General features: G+C 43.9%; 1 long non-coding RNA gene and 1 pseudogene across 1 annotated transcript in view; both read right to left on the bottom strand.

The window, feature by feature from the left end:
- LOC109254753 (uncharacterized) overlaps window positions 1-1811 on the bottom strand; it is a 56166-nt gene extending 54355 nt beyond the window's left edge. The window contains exon 1 of the long non-coding RNA XR_002074968.2: window positions 1173-1811. This is a non-coding gene — a long non-coding RNA (uncharacterized LOC109254753). The remainder of the gene's footprint in view (window positions 1-1172) is intronic.
- Window positions 1812-8827: 7016 nt separating this feature from the next.
- On the bottom strand, window positions 8828-10889 carry LOC109254759 (40S ribosomal protein S10-like; annotated as a pseudogene).
- Between the last annotated feature and the right edge of the window lie 8008 nt (window positions 10890-18897).

Here is an 18897-nt window from a genome sequence, read left to right as displayed (position 1 = left end):
TGTTGTTAATCTCTTACTGTGACTAGCTTATAAACTTTATTGTAGACATGTACACACAGGAAAAAAACACAGTGTATATAGGGCTTGGTACTATCCACGGTTGCAGGCATCCCCTGCGGGTCTGTGAACGTATCCCCCATGAGTACGGGAGGCCTGTTGTACACACCTGAAAATACCCCTTATGTACTGAACACACAGTCCTTCAAACATGAATGTGACATGTGCCTTGAGTTGCCTATCCAGGTCTGTGGCTGGGTCTCAGTGAGCCACTTGGAGGTATGGTAATAACTGAAATTTTCACAGGACCTTACAGCTTCCAAAATACTTTCATAAACATTATTATTTAGCTGCCACTCATCTGTAAGCTAGATACTCTTATTATTACTGTTTTCATTTTTTCAGAAGAGTACATAGAAAGCCAGAGAAGTTAATAACTTGCCTAAGATCCCAGAGCCATCAAGAGGCAACCCTTTTCTTCTCAGTCTGAATCTTGTACAGTTCTCACGCTATCTGCCTGCCTCGTCCCCTTCCTGCTCACTGGAATCTTTTTATGTCCTGATGTTCAAGGCTAAGAGCTCTGAGATCCTAGAAAAGGCAAGAGGGAGTTGGTCATCCATGAGCTCCAGAGCCTGCTCTCTCCCTCAAGGGTATCTTCTCATACTTACTACAAGAGGAGCATTCTATCCTACCCTTTTTTGCTTTGGGATACAGCTCCCACATCCTGGACGTAAGAAGTACTTCTTTCCCTCCCCGATTCACTCCTCTGTGGCTCCCAAGATGGCAGGCCTCTCCACACCAATGGGAAGATGGCAAGATGTGCCACCCTATCCCTGGGAGCAATGACAGTGAGCCCATGTAACAGCCTGGGTAGGAAGTGAGTAGGGGGTTCCTCTGGCTGCAGTGAATGCCGAGCACATTGTTTCTGCCCCCCCAGGATCCCCTTTCTCCTGCACCTCCAGGCCTGTCTATCTAACCTGGGATGATGGAATGCCATTTCTTTCTCTCATTACTCTAAATTAAGTATCATTAGGAAGGTAAATGCTCTCCCTAAAACAAATAAATCACCCAACACACTCCAGAAAGAGATTTAATTATTTAAATTATTTCTAGACAATCTGTCTCTTTGGATTATCCAAACCACTGTTGAAAACTAACATAAAAAACAGACTCACCTGAAGCCCAGAGCCTTAGGGCTTACGCTGACTTGCAGACTGGGCACGAAGCCTGCCATGGAAGGAAGTCCGTAGTGATAGCATTTGGGAGGATTTGTCATCCCGAGGAACATGGTGGTAGTATTTTCAGCATTTGCAGGCTCTGAGTCATAGCAAAGCATGCCGCGCTGTGGGGAAAGACCCAGCTCTGGATTGGACGGCTTCCCAAGGCAGAGTCAACCGACAGGCCCGGGAAGCTCGTTAATCCTCTTCAGGGCGTCAGCACCATAGCCAACCGAAGCCATCAGTGGGCACAGATGCACTGCTGAGATTCCCGGGCTGGGACGTGTGGGGGCCAAGACTTGTCCAGAAGATGATACAGAAGAGACTCTAGAGTGGAGGCCCACTCCCCTTCCCCCAGGAACAAGGGCAGCTTATTCTGGGGAGGAAGGGGCTAGGGCTGTTATGGTGGCGGAGGAGCGGGGACCAGAGGAGGCTTGTACCCTCAGAGGAGTCATGCCCGCCATGCCTTGGCACAGCCAAAGCGAGCCCAACAGCCATGCCTGTGCCTGCAGTTCTGTTGGCTAACCTGGGAGGTCCCTCTAGGGTGAGAAGAGCCAGAAGATTCTGCTTCTCTGGTCGGCAACACGGAGCAGTGAATTTGGCGCAAGAGCAAAGATTTGGAGGGAAAGATACGAGGCAAAAAAAAGAGGCTTCCCCTAGGAACTGTTGTGGTGATGGGAGGGAGTTCTGGGTCAAGTGCCCAAAACTCAGGAGGTATCTAGGAATAGGGTGTGGAGGTGCTTTGTGACCTAAAGTTCCTCCCATCCCTAACATTCTGCTATTCTGGTTTATTGGAGGAGACCGGATAAACATACATCGAAAATGCAGAAATGCTAAGCAGCAGGAAATGTAGCGATGGAGTCAAGTCTCCACTTTCTGCCTTTTAAAATTTTTTTTTCATGTTTTTATTTATTTTTGAGAGAGAAAGAGAGAGAGCACATGAGCAGGGGAGGGGCAGAGAGAGAGAGAGAGAGAGAGAGAGAGAGAGAGAGAGATGGAATCTGAAGCAGGCTCCAGGCTCTGAGCTATCAGCACAGGGCCCGACGCAGGGCTCGAACTGACGAGCGGTGAGATCGTGACCTGAGCCGAAGTCAAACACTTAACTGACTGAGCCACCCAGGTGCCCCTCCACTTTTTGCCCTAAGCGTGATCTTTGTAGACCTCAGCCAGGCCCCAGACCACCGACAGGAGGGCCGAAGACTGGACACAGAGGGCATACATGTGGGAAAAGACAGGTGATTCTAGTCGAAAGCCCAAAGAGCTAATTATAGAGCCCACCGAATGGAGAAAACTCTATGAAAAGAACTATTTTTTCTTATCTGAGCATGCAAATCTTCTGAGGAGAGACTCTGCTATTGTTTCGGTTAAGATGTGCACTTCCTGAAGGCAGAGAAGATGATTCAGGTGTTACCCCTGGAAAGGTGGCTGGCAGTGAGAGAGGGGTGGGTGCGGATGACTCAGGGCTGATTTGGGATTTGCTGCCTTACCTACGGTGACTCAGGCAGCCCAGGCCCCTGCCTCCTGTGGGCCAAAATCCTGCGACAGGATCCCCCATGCAAACATGCAGGCAGTTGCCTTGCGGGTGGTCTGAAATGCTTCTGCCACTGCTCTGTAACTGTCTCAAAGGACAATCATTCGGCGGTTAAAACAGGGAAGGAGGGAGGTATGATGGTCTATAGCTAAGTGGATTCAGGTGGGGCCAGGAACGTTTTCTAGAAAAGGGGGATTTCAAATCTACTTGGCTGAATGAAAAGGAGCTATCTCCTGTCTCATGCACGATCTACGAATGTGTCTTCGTGTACACTCCCCTGCTCGGCAGTGGTAACACATTCAAGTTGGTCAATAGATTGGAGTGAGCTGAGGTGTCTGTAGAGTTCCTGTTGCCTGAAGAGGCTGGGTAGCACGTTGAAAAGTGCCTGGTTTCTGTTGCCGGAAAGAGCTGGGCTCAAGTACTACGTGGGCCGCTTACTAGTCGTGTTTCCTTGAACAAGTTGCTTGAACTCCCTGGTTCCACAGGATCCTTAATTATAAAATGCAGACAATCACTCCCTACGGTGGGACTGAGAATTAAATGTGACAATAAACAGCACTAGGCCAAAAGGAGCTCCATGTGTTTCACTTCTGTGCCTGTCAGAGGCACACTGGGAAGGCAGGATCTGAGATGGAGCTGGATAAACAGGTGTGCCCCATGTGGGGCTTTAACTGTGCTTTTCTCTAATGAAGTGCCATCTGGAGGGGAGCCAGCCTGAACCCAGATTGCCTGTCCAAGATGGCAGCCTGTCCAGAGACTCCTCCACATAGAGCCCGTGGCAGGCCTAGGACACACGGGACACACGGCCCATGCCTCAGCACTGCCTTTGGCAAATAGGGCCACCTTTGGAAACTCCCACCAAGCCCAGGCTCTGCAACTGTGCCTGAATAACACAACACGAACACGGCATTAAGGCCCAGAGGTGGTGCCTCGGTGCTGTCTGTGGTATGTCTCCTGGGCATTGATGATAAGGGCTGAGAAATGAAAAGGAATCTCAAAAGGGGAACTATTGGTTAAGATCACATGAACCAACTTTTTGTAAACACACTTCCATTTTTCTTCTTGCTTTTTAATGTTCCTTGTGTGTTCTTGTATGAAAATGTATCTCTTACAGCTCAGTGTGTCAAACGAGAAAGAGGAACCAGGGGTGCCTGGGTGGCTCAGTTGGTTAGGTGTCCGACTCTGGATTTCGGCTCAGGTCATGGTCTCGCTGTCGTGAGACAGAGCCCCACGTCGGGTTCTGTGCTGACGGCTCAGAGCCTGCTTGGGATTCTCTGTCTCCCTCTCTTTGCCCCTCCCCGCTCATGCCAACTCTCTCTGTGTCTCTCAAAAATAAACAAACAAACATTAAAAAAAATAAAGAGGAATCAATCACAAGTCCCGGGTTCCAGTGCCAGCTCTTATTAACTGAGAGAGACCTTGGGCGGATCCATTCATCTTGTTGAGCCTCAAAGATCTCAGCTGTAAAACGAGGACACTAGTGCCTCTCTCACAGGGTTCTGGTTAGGATCCAATAAAATAATGAACGTAAAAGCCCTTAATGAACTGGGGGCAAAAGGGGTACAAATGGAAGCTAGCTTTTGCATTGGTCATCTGCTTGAAGCATTGTAATTACTGGGTTGACTTGCTGGGCTAACATCTGAGCCTGTTCCTTCTTCTCTGCTCGTCAATCCTTACCTTAGTTTCCCTTCCCCATGAGGTCAAAAGAACTGGGACACTGTTGATCCCATTGTGCCTGGGGCAGGTCAGATGTTCCTGAATAGCCATTACAGACTTCTAGGGATAGAAGTGATGATCCCCACTTGCTGATGTGAGTGTGAGAATCCTTTCTCCTCGCCTCCCAAACCCTCTCAAGACTTATGTTGTTCCAGTCTTTTCTTCAACAAGGGTAACAAAAATAAAAAGAAAAGAAAAAGAAAACAAAAGAAAAGGGGTACATAGGGACACAGGGTACGGGATGCTGACTGCCATGGTCTCACCCACAGACTTTCCATGAAACACTTGACCATGACAAGATTTCATGGGAAGTCTCTCAAGTCCCCTGTCTTTGTTTTGTTCATCATGCCCTCCCCTCTCAAACAATGTGAAGGCTGTAGAGGACGAGGCTATAGCTACACGGCACGAAAGCCAAGACTGGGTGCAATTCCTAGCCATTCCGTGTGAATGTGACTTGACGGCCACTGACTCCTCTTGCTTTTAGCATTAACTACCTTGTCCTAGCAATTTTCTTTCATTAAAACATTAAAACCATTTTCTAACTGTAAAATAATAAATACTTTTAGGAGAAAAAAAAGAGCTATAATTCCACCACTGCTAACATCTTGGGGGTATTTCCTTTCGCAACCACAAAATGTGGGAGATGACAGGTATATATAGTTTTGTGTACTTTTTCACTTAATGTTATGCTGTGAGAAATTTCCCATGATGCTAAAATTCTGAGAACGACATGGGTTTTAATGGCTGTATAATGTCTGTCATACAGACATTCATACAGATGAATCATAAGTTACTTAGCTGATTCCCTATTCGACATTTAGACTATTTTTATTTTTTTTCTATTAAAAATAACACTGCTATTAATATCTTTGTCCATAAGTGTCCATGCCTCTGATTATTTCCTTAATATAAATTACTAGAAACAGAACCAGTGGGTCAAAACAGTAGGAATATTTTTGAAAGTCTTGATATACGGAGCCAATTGCCCTTCAGAAAATATGTACCAATTTGCCCTTCTGCGAGTAGTGTGCAAAAGTACTCACTTCACCCCATGCCCACCACAGCTGGATATTATCTCTGCTTTAATCTTTGCTCTTTTAATACATGCAAACTGATTTGCCTTATCTTCTTAAAAAATGTTTATTTTTGAGAGAGAGGGTGGGAGGAGGGGCAGAGAGAGCGGGAGAGAGAGAATCCAAAGCAGGTTCCAGGCTCTGAGCTGTCAGCACAGAGCTCAGTGTGGGGCTCGAACTCCCAAACTGCAAGATCATGACCTGAGCTGAAGTTGGACACTTAACCGACTGAGCCACCCAGGCACTCCTGCTTTCTCTTTATGTAGCTACTTTGTCCTGTCATGAGAGGTATGGTACTTGTTTGTTACCTGTTTGATTATTGTGTATGTCCTGCCTACTTCCAAATAGAATCTGGGGTGGTTCCAATTAGATAATAAGTCTCCAAAGACAGTAATGTTCCCAATTTGTAGCATCTATGACTGGCACAACAGGCTTCACATAGTCAATATTTGATACATGTTTGGAGGCTATTTTTGTACCATATAAAGATGTTCATGAACAGAATAGGGCATTCCTTTCTCCTGATGTATGTGACTTCATTATGTTCCCTTTTCCCAGCCCTCAATGCTCTTAAGCATTTAATCTTAAAGGCATATAATTATTTACTAGTTTTGGGGGGGAGAAAAAAGCAAAAAAATAAAAAATTAAAAAATTAAAAAAAAAACCACCTCTATCTTCTCAACTGAGTTATCAGTCACTTGAGGGTAGAGGATATGCCCTTTATTTCTCTTCGAAGAAATGAGTACAGCATTGAGCACATGTAGACATTTAATTTTTCATTCATTAATTCACTCTTTTAATAAACATTACTAACCATCCATTATATGTCAAGCACTGTACTCAATGCTGAGGAAAGTAGCTTCCAGTCTAATAGAAGGGGTGAGTGTGGGAGCATGTAGGATGCTATGAGAACATTAAGGAGGGACCTGAAACCCGGATGGGAAGAATTAAGGAAAGCTTCCTGAAAGAGGTAGTAGCTGACAGGAGTTAGCCAGTAAATAATGTGGCTGAGGGGTTGGGTGTTTCAGGGGCAGAGAGCTGCATCAGCAAAGTTATAGTAGACAAAGTGTGGTGCTTGGAGGAGTTTCCTACTGGTGTAGCAAATCCAAAACTTCGAGAGGGACAGAGAAAATGCAGGAGGTGAGGCCAGAGAGTTGGCAGGGGCCATAACATGTACAATGAGAACGAAAGCGACCAGTTTCAGGCTTCGCCAGTCAGTGTGTGCAGGGGCAACGCCACCAGCATCAATATCCAGCTCTCCCAAGCTCAGCATCCCATCAGCTTGACTAAAGGAAGTTGAGATCTTTGCAGAATATCAGGTATTTTCAGGGTCTTTTCCACCAAGTCCTTAGAAGACTCTTCAGGGAGTACTTCCATGTTTCGGTGAAATAGTCTAGGTTATCACCTGCCCACGTCTAGCGAGGCTGGACTCTTGCAGTCCCAGGCTTTAATCCTTCAACAAGGGTACCAACACAAGGCTGGAAGTTCCGTCCTATCATTGTCACAAATACCTAGCAGTCTATTGAGCTTTATAGTGTTGACACCGGAGCATCACTGCTGCATCTAAAGACCAGAGATTATTGCCACGGATCTAGCAAACCCTCTGGGAAAATGCCCTTGTTGGGTAACGTTCAAATAAAGTTTCCCCAGTAAGGCTGCCTGACTGCACAGCAACAGCTTTTCAAACTTCCACAGAAGTTCTCCCCACTCCACTTTCTTACAGGAGCCACACATGCTGCCAAAGTGGTTAGTGAGGCAAGTTACAGAGTTAGCTTCCACCATGAACCCAGAATGCCATTCCCCTTGGGCACTCTGGCCTAACTACTGGATTTGATCTAAGGGGCCAAACACCTTCTTCTATATGATGACTTAATTCTTGGGTCCCCCTGCTACTTATAATCATGACTCCTTTGGGCCCATCAGATGACTGACATCCAACTAGGGACAAGATTCAGACTCTTTCTCATAGGCTGGACTGTTCAACTTCTGTGTAAATCAGTGGGTGTAAATAGATACATGGAGAGGAGGGTGTTGCCTAACTGTTCTTATCAAAGGTATCTAAATAACATCTCCTGCTCAGACAACACATCTGGATTTGTTAAGCTACTTAGATTTTATGCTGCAGACAAAGAGGATCCAATCGAGTTTTTATATAGTCTATTAGTATACAAATTGCACTATACTAATTAAGGATTAATATCCATAATATACAAAGAACTCTCAGAAACTGATTTGAATGGTGCCTGGGTGGCTCACTTAAGTGTCTGACTCCTGATTTCGGCTCAGGTCCTGATCTCACAGTTGGTGAGTTTGAGCCCCACATCGGGCACCACGTTGACAGTGCAGAGGCTGCTTGGGATTCTCTCTCTCCCTCTCTCTCTGCCCTTCCCCTGCTCACACACACACTCTTATAATAAATAAATCAACTTAAAAAAAGAAAAAGAAACTGATTTGAAAAGACAAACCTGATAGAGACGGGTAAATAATATGAATGCAATTCATAGAAGAAAAATCCGAATGTCCAAACAATATATTTAAAGATGCTAATTAAAATTAAAGTAGTAATATAATAGCACTTTATATACCCTCTGGACTGGTAAAAATTAAGAACAGTGATAACACCTACTACTGGTGGAAGTGAAGAGGAAACGGCTATTCATCCGTTGCTGGATGAAAGATGAATTGCTGCAAACTATTTGGCAATCAGGGAAAGACTATAACAGTTAAATATATATGGACTTCAACCCAGCAATCCGCCTGCTGGGAATCTAGTCTACAGAAATAAATCATGGTAGAAAAGATACATGTACAAAGGTATATTTTTGCTGTTGTTTGTGGTTGGCAAAACACTGAAAAGAAGTGAATGCCCACCATTAGGGGGATGATTGAATACATTATAGCATGCACATACCATGGGGAGTAACGGAGCCATTTAAAAAGTATAGGCTGCATCTATACTTAGTGACTTGGAGGCATTTCCACTAAATATGATTAAGTACGAAGAGCTGTATGCAACGGTGTATATGTCCTCCAATTCAATTTTGCTGCTAACAGCAAAACAAAAACCCTAACATCTTTTGTGTGTTAGCATGTATGTGTGTGTATGTGCATGTGCGTGCGTGCGTGTGTGTGTGTGTGTGTGTGTGTGTGTGTACATTTCTCCTGCCTTGTCTTGCAGATCGGAGTGGCCAATGAGGTATAATGGGAGTTTTGGACTGAGTGTTTGGTGAAGCTCTTTCTTGCTATTGGTCTTCCCCTTTTCTTTCTTTTTTTCTTTTTCCTTCCTTCTTTCTCTCTCTTTCTTTCTTTCTTTCTTTTTTCTTTTTCTGCCTACAGATTTAACACAAAACCATCTCGTCCACTTTTACTGAGGTGGCTGACCATGACCAAATCCACCTCTAAACTGGAATTCAGTTGCTGACCCAGCTCCGGCCTCAGCTTCCTTGTTGGCACCAAGGGACACAGCCCTGTCTCTGTCTCTGTCTCTGTCAGTGTCCCCTCAGGTGAGTCTTTCAGGTCTCTCTCCCTCCAGACCTTCGGGCCCTGGCCTGCCATCTCAGGACGGCTGTGACACAGAGCGGCAGGCACGATCTCAGGGGGCAGGTGGAGGTAGTCACAGAGATACTGGTAAGATACCAGCAAAAATGTCTCCAGGCAAATTGTTCCTTTACGTGGCCCTGTGATTTGAGAGACTACATGGTCTTCATGATGTGAAGATTGGGCACATTCTTGTCTGCTGGCTCGGGGGGTTTAGGCATGTGGATGTCTTCCTTGGCTATCGTCGCTCCCTTCTTGAAAAGGAGTTCATAATGACAATACGGCTCTCCTTGGGCATCAACATCTCGTTGGCTGCTACGTCTGGGGCTGGGGCTGGGGAGTGGTATTCTCTTTTTTTATCTGAAATGGGAATGTGATAGCTGGCACTTTTACAAACATTTTTATGGCTTTGAAGATATGACCGTGTGAAAGATCGCAAGGCAGACAGTTTGAAGGAACCTGGCTCCCTGATCACTTTATAGAGCCCTGGGCTTTGTTCATATAAGCATAAACCCTCAAGGAATTAAACCTCTGTAGCTGGTCACTGTTGTGAGGAGGCAAACACAATATACGATTATGTGAGCATGAAGAAAAGTGGAAGTATACATACCAAGTTCTTAGCATTGATTAACTGGCGTAGGGGTGGGGTGCAGGAAGTAAAGAAAGAGAGAGAAGGGAAGGTATAGAAAAAAAATTTTTAAGTGCCTTCTATTCAGAACAAAACAGCATTATGATATTGTACCATTTATTTCCAATTATATATTCACTCCTTCTGAGCCCTCTTTGTTCCTACTTAAAATTCTCCCTCCCTGAGGGCCATCCTGAGGCATCTGAATCCCAGCAAGAGACAAGGTTCAGACTCTTTTCTCATATGATTGATCAAGGTTAAAAAGCTGACGGAGGAATAGAAGTATCTCAGGGTAGTGAGATTTCAGGTAATCATTTTCTTTCTTCCTTATCTTGGTATGATTGTCTTATTTTTATATTGATCATGTATTACTTATATAATCAGGAAAGAAACGGCAAAGTTATTTTCATTGTGGAACAACAAAAATAACAAAGAGATTGGAGTGAGGCAAGGTTGGAGGCAAGATCAACTGGGGGGGTATTTTCAATAATCCAGCTAAGAAATGATGATGGTCTGAATGTAAGTAATGACAATGGAGATGGAGACATGTGGAAGGTGGATAGAATCAACAGGACATAGTGGTTGATTGGAAGAGGAAGAGAAGGAAAGGCTTCCAGCTTCAGCAAGTAGATGGAGAGGTATGCCATTTCCTGGGATGAGGAACACAGGAGGAAAATCAACTGTTGAGTGGAAGACATGTGACATCTTCAAATATTGATGCCTAGGCTCCACCCCGAATCAGAATCTCCAGGCATGTGCCACAGGTGATTCTAAGGCACAGCCAGGGCAGAGAGACCCTGGTGAAGACCCTAACATGAGGCTGAGGACCAGGGGGACATGAAGTTTGAGACTAAGAAAACATGGTCAGAGAAGGAGGAGGAAAGCAAAGGAGAATATGTCCTGGAAATCAATAGAAAAGGAAGTTTCTGATACTTGGCACTGTGCTTAGAATATAATTGGCGCTCAATAAATACTTACTGACTAAATGACAGAAGGAAGGAAGGGATAATGGTCTCAAATACTGCTCGGGGGTCAAGAAAGAGAAGGGTTCTAAAGTGTCCATTGGATTTGGCCTCAAAGAGGTTGCCTTTAGCCCTGTGGGCTCAGTGTGTGTTGTTGAGCGGTGAGGATGAGGGCAAAAGTGCCAGTGGGCTGACAGCTGACTGGAGACTGGCCAGCCATTATATTGAAAATCTTGGTTATGCTTAGAAATCACATTTCTGAAACATTATTTTGTGGTACTGAAAAATTCGCCCTCTGCCTATTATATATGATTCTGATTTGGGTGTAAATTAGAAGCATACGGAGCTAATTTAGGAGCTTATGCTCTCAAGCCAGACTTGCTAAGACTGAATCTAGACTATGCCACTGACTCGATGCACATCTGTGGGTAAGTCTCTCATTGGAGATCACGGTGAGCTGGGCACACAGAAAGCGCTCAGCAAAATATCAGCTGTGAAGTGTTAGACAGCCATATATACATGGAAACCCAAGAATGAGTGGCAGGATTACAAAAGGTCTTTCAGTACAGTTTTGTGCAAATAGTCTATAAGGAACGTGTACTACTTTTATAATTAGAAAAACACGTAAAATGATATTTAACAACAACAAAAAAGTGTTGCTATTCAAGAAAAGATAAAGAAAAGGAAATAGCTAAAGTGTATAGGATGAAAATTTCATGTGCTTCTGGTGGGACAGACATTTGCCTGTTCACGGCTTTTGAAAAAGCCTGAAAGGTGCTGAGGGTGATAACTGTGGCAACAATGTTTCTGGGGAGGGAGAAGGAAAAGGGGTCGGAATGCAGTTTGAAGAATTAGCCTTGGACAGGATGTGTCTTCCTGTGATCGGGAAGGAAAGAAGTTGTGAATAGATATAAATGCAATAATTTAGGGGCACCTGGCTGGCTCAGTCGGTACAGCATGCAAGTCTTTTTTGTTTTTAATGCTTATTTATTTTCGAGACACAGAGAGACAGAGCGTGAGTGGGGGAGGGGCATAGAGGGAGACACAGAATCTGAAGCAGGCTCCAGGGCCAAATTGTCAGCACAGAGCATGACGCGGGACTCGAATTCACAAACTGTGAGATCACGACCTGAGCCTCAGTTGGATGCTTAACTGACTGAGCTCCCCAGGTGCCCCTAGAGCATGAAACTCTTAATCTCAGGGTCATGAAATTACTTAAACAGAGGTGTAGAGATTACTTTAAAAAATAATAAAAAAAAATTTGATGCAATAATTTGTAGGTGCAGAGGAAGGAGATCAAGGAAGTTCATGACTGATAGTCTTGATGTCTATTACCGAAGCCAGTAAGGCTGTCTTCTGAGAGGGGAGATTTTGAAAAGCCATCATAGGGAAGAAAGGAGGAAACTGACAACACAGATACTGCCAAGTGGCACCAAGCGCCTGGCTTTGGATGGAGACGTGACTCTGCCAAGGCCCCGACCTGTGTCACATCCAGTGGAGCAGATGTATCTACTGTTCTGTCACACGGTTCTGGTGCGTTTGTGGCTCGCTTTAGACCCGTGAGTTAGTTGCTTCTCATGTGAACTCTACTCCTTCTCCCTCTTATTGACAGAAATCCTACTGGGTCTGCAAAGCCCAGCTCCGGTTTATTTACTCATTTATTGATTTTAACCAATCCAATTTCCAGGTGGTCTCTCAGAACCTCAGACCTTCTGGGTTCAGGAACTGGTCAAAGGTCCATCTATGCCTTTTCTCTTTGATACCTGTGCTATCTGATCATGAAAGAGTCATTTCAGGACAGGGGCTTGCCTTGAAGTTTGACTTCCTGATGATTTTTGATTGGGGGCCAGTATTATATTCAGTCTGTGTACATGTGCTTCCTTTAGTTCTGTTATTAGGGATTTAATTTACTGGAGGGGAAGCACCTGCAACCCGTTTGGAAAAACGTTTAATGGCAGCTCTCCCGGATGTGACCCACTTGACAGTAAAAGTTCCAGTGCAATCACTGTAGTGTGGTTCACGTGTAGATATAATCAGACATTTGGCTAACTAGTTGGAAATGACGGGGTTTCCCAGATTCCCACCATACCTATTCTCTGATTTTATCAGGCTCTCCAGTGCTCTCACCCCTCCATTTCAACCAATGCAGCATGCCTCCTGACATATTTTTCTTCTACATCCTGCATGAAACCTGTGACATATCCCGTGGCCTTCTTAGCATCCAAGGTCCCTGATTTTTCCCATTGCATCTTCTTTACCGGCCACCACTCTTGAATCAATCCAGCCGTCTCTTTTGCTTCTATGTTAGGGCTACTGAGTCCTTCATCAGGGCCTAGGTTTTTGCCCCAACATGGCCAGCAGAGATTAGGGGGGCAAAGGACAAAAAGTCAGCCCTGATGTCACTGGTGGAAATCAGTGGGACTTAAGGACCAAGGACTGGGCCCAGAACAGCCAGGACATTGGTTACATACAGGTGGACTAAGCAAATATGTAATATATTCAGGATAATGAAAGCCAATCCTGTTAGTGAAGGGAGTTACAAGTATGGAATGGGGAAGATAAACCCCGCGATATTGGGTTGGAATTGGAGGCATTGGTTATATCTCATGGTTTTTGATAGATAGATATGGAAATAGATACACATGTGCATGTTTATGTATATTTATATTATTTATATTTATTTATATTTACATTTACATTTATAATTTCCGAGTTCTATCCATTGAAAGGACAAAGGCCTAGAAGCAATAAATGACACTCCAGAAGGAAGGAGCACACTGAGCACCCAGATCCTCACTTATGATGATCATCTTCCACTAAAAGGAACCAAAACTTCTTGGAGAAATGGCTGATTTCAGGGTAAGGGCAGGGAAGTATAAGATGAGCCTAGGGCTTGTTACCAGAAGTAACAAAGTACTAACATATCGAAAGGACACAGGAGATAACATGAAGGGATTCCTACTGACCAAATGGGGGACAGTTTGAAGATTAAAGAAAAAAAAATAGTAACATTATAAGTCATTGAATAGGAGTTCAGTGAGTCTATACAATTGACTTTTAACCAAAAATTAAGAATTTGTGGGGCTTATAACATGTAGAAATAATTAACATATTATAACAGTAGCACGGAAGCCAGAAAGGGAGTAAATATATTATTGTATGTTTCTTACCTTGTACATGAAGTGATATAATATTATAATATTACTTCAAAATATGGTTGTGATGTTAGGAATATATATTTTGACTTCTAGAGAAACCACTAAAATAAACAAAAACCCCATGAGAAATAGCTAAAATGGAATACTAAAAAATGTTTTGCTATATACAAATAAAAGCAGGAAGGGAGGTAAAAAGAAGCAGAGAAGAGCTAGAATAAATTAAAAATAAATAGCAAGACAGTAGACTTAAACTCACTTGTATCTATAATTACACTAAATATAAATGATCTAAACACTACAATTAAAGGATAGGCTGGATAAATAGGATGGTCTAGTAAGGCCTCACTGCAAAGGTGACAACTGAACGACTACTTGAAGGAAAAGAGGGAACAAGACATGCAGATAACTAGGGTCAGAGTGTTTCAGACAAGGGGAAAAATGTGTACAAGACAGATACTGTTTTATTTTTTTAATGTGTATTTATTTTGAGAGAAAGGGAGGGAGAGAGAGAGAACAAGCAGAGGAGGGGCAGAAAGAGAAGGAGAGAGAGAGAATCCCAAGCAGGCAGAGACCAACACAGGGTTTGATCTCAAGAACCATAAGATCATGACCTGAGCTGAAATCAAGAGTCAGACACTTAACTGACTAAGCCACCCAGGTGCCCCCAGATACTGTGTTAAAAAAGAAAGCTGATTAGCAGACATTGCTCAGAGCTGAGGCTGCTTGGATTCTCAATGACTGAAACATCCAAAAATATTCCTAGGATTAAAATTTTGTAAGTTCATGGTTTATGGTAATAATGATCACAGTTATGGATTTAGGGATTAGAAGATACCTTAAAGGTCATCTTGTTCCAACCTCACACCTGTGGCATGGCTAATAGATAATGAGTTGGAGTCACAGCCAGTGAAAATATTTTCATGCCTCCCCAGGGCCTACTCTTCCTCTTGATGAAAGGCTCTGGTAGAAAGTTCTTTCTTCTATAGAGCACAAAGCTGTTTCACTGTACTTGATTTTTTTTCTGCACTTAAGCAATCCTGATGAATGTCTTACCACATCTAGCGAGACCTAAAGTAGGAGGGTTTCAACTTGACCATAAGTTTCTTGGCTTTCATCACCTTCGCAGGGCCTGTCAAATGGTTTAGATTTCAAAACTTAAACCCTTGGCCTTTACTAAACCTTCCCAGTATCTTCTGTCAAGAGGCTTCCTGGACATTTGAAGGGAAAGTAAACCAAATGGGCGTTTGTTTCTCATCAGTGAAGGCAAAGTGCTCGCAGAGGCCAGCTGGCCTATTTTTGTCTATGTATCAGGGATGGTTGCCAAGAATGAGCAGAGGGGTTTGCCTGCAGTAAAGACCAGAGACAGGGGTTGGTGGAGATGGTTACTGATGCAGAAGGAAGGCCCATGAACAGGATTCAGAACTTGTTGAGATGATCCTACCTCCACCTTTAAGCTCAGACCTCTCATTCTCCTCCTCACATGTATCCTCTTATCTGTAGGCTCAGGACCGTAAGGGATTCATTCCTCTCCTAACAGAAAGTAGATATCAAGTCTTTGGTTGGGACAGACCTTATAGTGCCCTCATCTTATTATGCGATGCTCTGATTGTTGGTATTCTGAATCCAAAGTGTCCCTTCCCACACCCTCACTAATGAGGCTCAGCACAGCTTTGGCTGGATGCAAAGACTGGGTGGAAGGACATAGGCACCTGGGGTAGCACTAAATGTCAGAGGGAGTCAAGTTAATCCTAGGGAGTTGCAGACTGACTCAGATTCAAAGACTGAGTGTAGTCCAGAGAAACACCAGAATGCTGAGGTTTCAGAGCCATGGGACCAGGTAGAGCTGGTATTAAAGGAAAGCAGTTTGGGAATAAGCCAACACAGAGTCCTGAGTCACTTCAGCATTTGCACTTTCCTTAAGGCCCTATGTGTATTAAATACACACAAATTGGAGTTAATTCAGGGTGCTTTTTTAAAAATAGAGATTTTTAAATATATATATTTAAAAATATAGGTTAAAATACAGATTTCTAAGCCCTGCTCTTAGAAATTCACATTTAGGGGGGATCTGGGTGGCTCAGTCAGTTGAGCATCCGACTTCGGCTCAGGTCATGATCTCACAGTTCGTGGGTTTGAGCCCTGCATAGGGCTCTGTGCTGACAGAATGGAGCCTGGACCCTGCTTCGGATTCTGTGTCTCCCTCTCTCTCTCTCTGCCCCTGCCCAGCTTGTGTTCGCTCTCTTTCTCTCTCAAAAATAAATAAATAAACATTTTTAAAAAAAAGGAATTCAGATTTGGTCAATCTTAGGAGGACCCAAAAAAGCTGTCTTTTGAAAACTTCCTCAAATAACCCTGGTGTCTTGGGAGTTGTCAGTTTAAGGAGTCGGGTCTGGCAGACACCTGTGCCGGGTCTCTTGCCGGTGGACATCTGGACTTCTTGCCCTGAGCTGTCGTACTGTGTTCGCCTTAACTTTTCTCTCACCTACCTTGCTGGTCCCATGACTTGATTACCACCCTGTCCGGTGTTAGCAGGTCTCAGGTCTCAGGACTGCCATGAAAAGTGAGCTCATGTTAAAGAGTGCTTAGTGTTGAACCTGGTAGTCAGTAATCACTCAGTAAAAGTCAGTTATTCTTATTATCATCTCTGCTTAAAACTATATGATGTGCCTGAACTGTATGACTCATTAGACTGTGCAATAATATTTCCTGAAGACAGTAGAATTAGATCAATCTCTGACCACCATTAATCCCTGGAATCTCTTCTTCTCCAGGAAACTTCCTGTTTGGCCCCATTGGGTTCTCACTTGGTGACAGTCTGACTTTCATGGGTCTGCTTTGTATTGTTTTGGCAGGATCTGGAGCAGGTGTAAGCCCCTTTGTGTTTGTTTAGAAATGCTTTCCCCCGGTTGGGAGGAGTTGGGCCTCCCACTCATAGAGGTTTTTTTCTATCCCTTTGTGGTTGTGTTTATGATTGTGGTGCAAGTACTTGGAACTGAAGTGTAGTCTCTTTGGAGATGGGGTATTCTGTAGACACAGTGTGAAATTCCTTGGGCTGGGAGGATCCCCAGAATGTAACACAGTATCTCTACTGGTTCTAGAACTGCCCAGAGTGGATAGGATTTTACTGTTATAATGAGAATTAGGATTCTAAAATGCAGGAATGTAAATGCAGGATCCATTCATTTGTTCGTTTGTTCAACTAATGTTTATGAATGCTTTTTAAAAATTTTAGACGAGAGAGAGAGAGAATACGTGAGTGGGGGGAGGGGCAGAGAGAGAGAATTTTAAGCAGGCTCCATGTTCAGCACAGAGCCCGATGCAGGGCTCAATCCCACAACCCTGGGATCATGATCTGAGCCGAATCCAAGAGTTGGACGCTTAACCAACTGAGCCACCGAGGTGTCCCATGAGTACTTTTAATGTGCCAGGCACTATACTAACATTGAGAAGAAAAAGAGGGTCCCCACCATTTCAGCCCAGAACCTCTTTGTTCTCCATCCTGTCCATAGATTATAATAGCATAGATTATTAAACTTCACTTATTCATACTCCAAGTTACTGAACACCTACTATGTGTGAGGCTAATAGGTAAAGAGGATATAGAGTAGCTCACTTTTATTCATGAAGGATTAGTTCCAAGACACCCAGTGGATGCCTGAAACTGTGGATAGTACCAAACTCTGTATATACTATTTTTTCTATACTTATATACCTATGATAATGTTTAACATATACATTAGGCATGATGAGAGATTAACAACTTACCCAATGACAAAATAGAACAATGATAACAAGATACTAAAGTAAAAGTTATGTGAATGTGGTCTCTCTCTCTCTCTCTCTCAATACCTTATTGTACTGTACTCACTCTTCCTGTGATAATATAAGATGATAAAATACCTACCTTATGAGATGGAATGAAACGAGTGATGAAGGAATTGTGATGTAGCATTAGGCCACAGCTGACCTTCTGTGGCTATGTCAGACTGAGGATCGTCTGCTTCCAGACCACGGTTGACTGCAGCTAACTGAAACCATGAAAAGCAAAACCACAGCAAAGGGAGCGACTACTGAAGCTCCTCTCTCCAGGAGCTCACAGTTTCGTAGGGAAGGAGGTTCAGAAACATATAACTATCCTGTTGCAAGTCCTGTTTGGCATGAGCGAGATGTGATTATTCTACCAAGAGCTTAGTGCTAAAATAGAGCTATAATAGAAATGTGTGCAAAGTACAAGAACTTAAGAATTATGTGCTTGGTGCTGTGCTCGGCAATATAGCAAAACAGAGAGAGTAAGAGAAATCGAAAAGTTGTAGCTTGCCTCTACTATTTACCACCTGTGTGACCTTGGGCAAAGTACCTTCCCTCTCTGAGTCTCCTGTTTCTCGTTTATAAGATGGAGGAAATAACATCTACCACATGGATTACTGCGAAGAGTAAATGAGGCCTTTTTTTTTTTTTTTAAAGAACTTTCAGTTTAGTCCCCTTTTATTCTAATCTACTACCTTGCATAATAGTGGGTTAGTGCCTGACTGTTGCCCGAAATTGTGATTTCCCAAGGATGGTGACTGTGTCATATTCGGCTCTGTACCTACTGTGACCGCCACTTGTTGTATTGTCCCCAGCTCATGTCTGGGACAGAGCCCCTCACTGCTGCTGCTCCTGCTCCCATGCCATGGGCACCATCCAGTGTCCAGGGGCGTGTGGCTAGGTCAAGATTCTTGGCACAGAGGAATGATATAAATACCTCGGGGTATGGAGCAGAAAGCTGGCATGGTTAAGCTTGCTCCTACTCTCCAGCAGGTTCCTGATATTCTCCCTCAATTTTAACCTCCACCCACACCCACGTTCTTGAACCCAGCCCCTGCCCCTTCTCTTGCTGTCCCCTGCCCCTTCTCTTGCTGTCACACTGCCTTGTCTCTGGCTGCTGATTTCCTCACTGATCTGATTCTCTACACTAGCAATCTGGGCCTCACTGATACACCCCTGTCAGCTTCAGATACCTGTGGTCACATGGGAGTGACCCCCAAATGACTTCTACTTCTCTCACCTTGACTCACTGCCCTAGTGGATACCTTGCT

This window comes from Panthera pardus, unplaced genomic scaffold (assembly GCF_024362965.1).
Source record: "Panthera pardus isolate Hobbes unplaced genomic scaffold, ASM2436296v1 HiC_scaffold_21, whole genome shotgun sequence".
NCBI classification, from domain to species: Eukaryota; Metazoa; Chordata; class Mammalia; order Carnivora; family Felidae; genus Panthera; species Panthera pardus.
Note: the sequence above shows the minus strand (reverse complement) of the source record. Positions and strands in the feature narration are given on the sequence as shown.